This window comes from Portunus trituberculatus, chromosome 11 (genome assembly GCF_017591435.1).
Source record: "Portunus trituberculatus isolate SZX2019 chromosome 11, ASM1759143v1, whole genome shotgun sequence".
Lineage (NCBI taxonomy): Eukaryota > Metazoa > Arthropoda > Malacostraca > Decapoda > Portunidae > Portunus > Portunus trituberculatus.
Window position 1 is genome coordinate 4100331 of NC_059265.1, and position 5011 is coordinate 4105341.

Sequence of the window (5011 nt, forward strand, 5' to 3'; positions counted from 1 at the left end):
CTTTAGACCAGCAAGATAAACATCCCTTTAGACCATAAACATACCCTTTAGACCAGCAAGATAAACACACCCTTTAGACCAGCAAGATAAACATACCCTTTAGACCAGCAAGATAAACATCCCTTTAGACCAGCAAGATAAACATCCCTTTAGACCCCTTTAGACCAGCAAGATAAACATCCCTTTAGACCAGCAAGATAAACATCCCTTTAGACCAGCAAGATATCCCTTTAGACCAGCAAGATAAACATCCCTTTAGACCAGCAAGATAAACATCCCTTTAGACCAGCAAGATAAACATCCCTTTAGACCAGCAAGATAAACATACCCTTTAGACCAGCAAGATAAACATACCCTTTAGACCAGCAAGATAAACATACCCTTTAGACCAGCAAGATAAACATACCCTTTAGACCAGCAAGATAAACATACCCTTTAGACCAGCAAGATAAACATCCCTTTAGACCAGCAAGATAAACATACCCTTTAGACCAGCAAGATAAACATACCCTTTAGACCAGCAAGATAAACATACCCTTTAGACCAGCAAGATAAACATACCCTTTAGACCAGCAAGATAAACATACCCTTTAGACCAGCAAGATAAACATACCCTTTAGACCAGCAAGATAAACATACCCTTTAGACCAGCAAGATAAACATACCCTTTAGACCAGCAAGATAAACATACCCTTTAGACCAGCAAGATAAACATACCCTTTAGACCAGCAAGATAAACATACCCTTTAGACCAGCAAGATAAACATACCCTTTAGACCAGCAAGATAAACATACCCTTTAGACCAGCAAGATAAACATACCCTTTAGACCAGCAAGATAAACATACCCTTTAGACCAGCAAGATAAACATACCCTTTAGACCAGCAAGATAAACATACCCTTTAGACCAGCAAGATAAACATACCCTTTAGACCAGCAAGATAAACATACCCTTTAGACCAGCAAGATAAACATACCCTTTAGACCAGCAAGATAAACATACCCTTTAGACCAGCAAGATAAACACCCTTTAGACCAGCAAGATAAACATACCCTTTAGACCAGCAAGATAAACATACCCTTTAGACCAGCAAGATAAACATACCCTTTAGACCAGCAAGATAAACATACCCTTTAGACCAGCAAGATAAACATACCCTTTAGACCAGCAAGATAAACATACCCTTTAGACCAGCAAGATAAACATACCCTTTAGACCAGCAAGATAAACATACCCTTTAGACCAGCAAGATAAACATACCCTTTAGACCAGCAAGATAAACATACCCTTTGTGTGTGTGTGTGTGTGTGTGTGTGTGTGTGTGTGTGTGTGTGTGTGTGTGTCTAGGGATGATATTGGTAACTTGGGTGTCTGTAATGTGTTTTGGGTGAGCTTTTATATTTTGAGGTGTTGCAGGGTGTTTAGGGTTAGTTTTGAGTGATTTAAGTTGTTTGTGTGTGTGTCAGTTGTGTATGGTGTGTTTTGTGGTGTGGTGTCAGTATTGGTGCATAATGTGTGCTTGTAGTGAATTGTAAGTGCGTTTATTGGTACTATGAGGTTTTTCATGTTGGCAGTATCCAAGGGATTTGACAAAGCTAGTTTCAATGATTTCAAATTGTTGACCATTATAACAGGTTCGGCAGTGTTCCAAATTGATATGGACAGTAAACTGAACAATTGTTTTGGTATTATGGGTTTGGTACGGCAGTTTTCCTCCTTAGGTCTACAGAGCCACTCACGCAAACCCGATCCACCTTGGCTCTCCTTAACATACCATCCTTATCGTTACATCATCCACAATTCCTTCCCCAACCCTGTGTACTACAAGACAACAGGCATTGAGGAGGACGCCATTTCAATATTGTTCCATCTCTTGTTCCAGGATTCAGTACTACTAACGCCAAAGAAGTGAGGCAAGTTTTTGGAGTGAGCGTGCATGACATACAACGGACACCAGACTGCTACTACTGCCGGTGTTGCCAAAGGAACAAGAGGAGGAAAAAAGGAAGAGAAAGAAGAAAAGGGTGATTCTTGGAGACGTACCAATAAAGTTCTGAAGGTTGGCCACAGATCTTCATCACTGGTGTAGTGTATTTCATTGACCATTTGTAGATTGGGTTGATAAATTTGTAGAATTTGTAGACAGTTGTAGATATGTAGCGGGTATGGTTTTTTGCAATGCCTTATCTACACCAGCAGAAAACGGTAATATTTAGAAGTTATGCATAGCATTGTAATAGGAGTGTACGGTGTACATATGTATATAGTATTTAAGGAAGGAGAGTGTAGACTAAGAGAGGAAGGTAACCTCTTGGGTCACGATTCCTCTGCTCATCACTCATCATTCCTGTTGTGAAGCACAAAGGTATTGTTACGTGTTTCCCAAGATGATGTTTTGTGAGTCTTTCAATGCAATACTTAATTTAAGTGTCTGGCCAGTGTCTTGTAACGTGGTGCAGTTTTTGTTACTTGTATTTATTTTTCATACCTACTGATATGACGATATCTTGTGAATGATACTCCTATATATTTCTAATGGCAACACAATATCTCTTGATATAATAAAATGCATAATGTATCGACTTGTTTTCCTATCAGTTGAAAGAGATGCAAAACAATATCTGGTTTGCAAGTGAAGCGAAATTAGTCAACAATTTGCTGCATGGCGCCACAGCGTCTGAGGTGATATGATGCCACAATATAGTTGCATGGAAATACTAGTAGTAATGTGTAAACTGACACACTGCCGTTCATGATGGCGAAGGTGGGCAGGTGTGGGTGTTGGCGGTGCTGGAGAAGATATTTACATGTGTGTAGATAGATAGATAGATAAGTTGGTAATTTGATAGGTTCATTCACAGGGAAACTGACAACAGTTCGATGGTGTATACATTGTTACAACAATAAACTTATCAATCAATCAATTAAACATCAATCGGATTTAAAAGGCGAGTGATGAGACGGTGGCGAGCGTGGCTCTCAAGACAAGTTTGCTCTGCGACACTGGGAGGGATAAACGGTCATTAGAGTCAACGGGGCCCTATACTGATTAGCCTATGTGTAAGTCAAGCCAATTACTTCGTCTAGGAACATTTGTAGCATGTACAACAATGATTTAGCGACCTTTTTGCGGCTTTTCAAGGTGGATCTGGTGATTTAGAATATTTCTATTTGGCAACTGCCCACCACCATCATCACCACCACAATCAGCTACCAGACGTCCATTTCCTCACCAGACACGAGACCTGTGAACACGGTGACCGCCCCACTTGCCTCACCTAGTCCACCAGCTCCACCTGCTCAGTGAGAGGGTGAGTCTATTAATAGAGTGGAGGTAACAAACATGATGAGACAGTGATGGGACGGTAATGGGGCGGATAATTTAATAGAAAGCTGTATAATAATGCACTGAAGGGGTGACGTGACGTGTGGGAGTGAGTGGATGTGAAAGGTAGTTATTAATGGTGCCACAGAGTCATTAGTGATGGGACGGTAATGCGACAGGCTGTACTAGGAAGGTGTCACATGTCGCCTGCCAGACGTCAGTTTTCTCCGGAACACGTGGATCTGTGTGTCTTGAGTCACTTCATTATATAGTGAGGGCGGCTGCGGAGGCGTATGGGCTGACTGGGGAAGCTTGGGCGTGAGCATGCATGGGCGGGACAAATATGGGCGGCAGTGGGTGTGGAGCTGTTGACGCCGCCCATAGCTTTGTGTGTGTGTGTGTGTGTGTGTGGTAAGTGTGTGTGTGTGTGTGTGTGTGTGTGTCGTCATCTCCTCTCTCTCTCTCCTCTCTCTCTCTCTCTCTCTCTCTCTCTCTCTCTCTCTCTCTCTCTCTCTCTCGTGTCGTCTGGTCTGGTCTCCTTGCTGTGTCTCGTCTTGTTGACCAGCGTCTGAGGTGATATGATGCTAAAATATAGTGGCATGGAAATACTAGTAGTATTGTGTAAACTGACACACTGCCGTTCATGATGGCGAAGGTGGGCAGGTGTGGGTGTTGGCGGTGCTGGTGGAGATATCTACATGCTTGTGTGTAGATAGATAGATACATAAGCTGGTAATTTGTTAGGTTCATTCATACGTAAATTGACAACAGTTCGATGGTGTATACACTGCTATAACAATAAACTTATCAATCAATCAAGTAAACATCAATGAGATTTAAAAGGCGAGTGATGAGTGTGGGGAACAGCGGGGGAGGGGGAGGTGGAGAGGAGACGAGCGAGGCTCCCGAGACAAGTTTGCTGTGCGTCACTGACAGGGATAAACTCTCCGTGTCAAGGCCCCATCACACCAGAGGCGGTCCTTACTACGCGCAGCAGGTTCTCAACACGTTCATAAAATTTTTGAGGACGTAGTGGAGACGTGATGGAATTGCGAAATCCCTCCACTGCTACGTATCTACCAAGCCTTTACTGCGTACGTCCCTTGATATCGCTACGATATCACTGTGTCCAATCGGGTTTAACTACGGTCATAACACGCATGTGATCAGGCTCCCGCCACGCTCACTAAGTTCCCGCCATGCTCACTGGGTTCTTACCACGTGCCCAACCAGCGCGCAATACGCTCACGTGACGCAAGCAGGAAGTGCTGCTTCCTGTCACTTCAGTTCTCGCCTCTCTTCTCTCATCAGTGGTTCTCCAGCTCTTACATCATTATATTCATTATCCTCATAACGTCATGCTGCCCAAATTAACTTCAAACTTTCCATCAGTCTGTGGTAATGACCAAACTGGAGCGACTTTTCAAGGTGGAGCTGGTGACGTAGAATATTTTCATTTGGCAACTGACCACCACCACCACCACTGTCCAGACGTCCATTTCATCACCAGACACGAGACCTGGGGTGGGGGAGAGAGAGAAAATGTTGTGCTCTGATAAGATATTCTTATTTTTCCTCTTTCTTTTATTCTTTCCTGTCCTCTTTCTCACTCACTTATTCACTCACTCACTCACTCACTCACTCTGAATCCTGTCCTCCACTACCACCACTACCACCATCAGTTC

General features: G+C 43.1%; 1 long non-coding RNA gene across 1 annotated transcript in view; it reads right to left on the reverse strand.

Annotated features, from left to right (window-relative positions):
• LOC123502411 overlaps positions 1 to 5011 on the reverse strand; it is a 20329-nt gene that overhangs the window by 12989 nt on the left and 2329 nt on the right. The window lies entirely within an intron of this gene.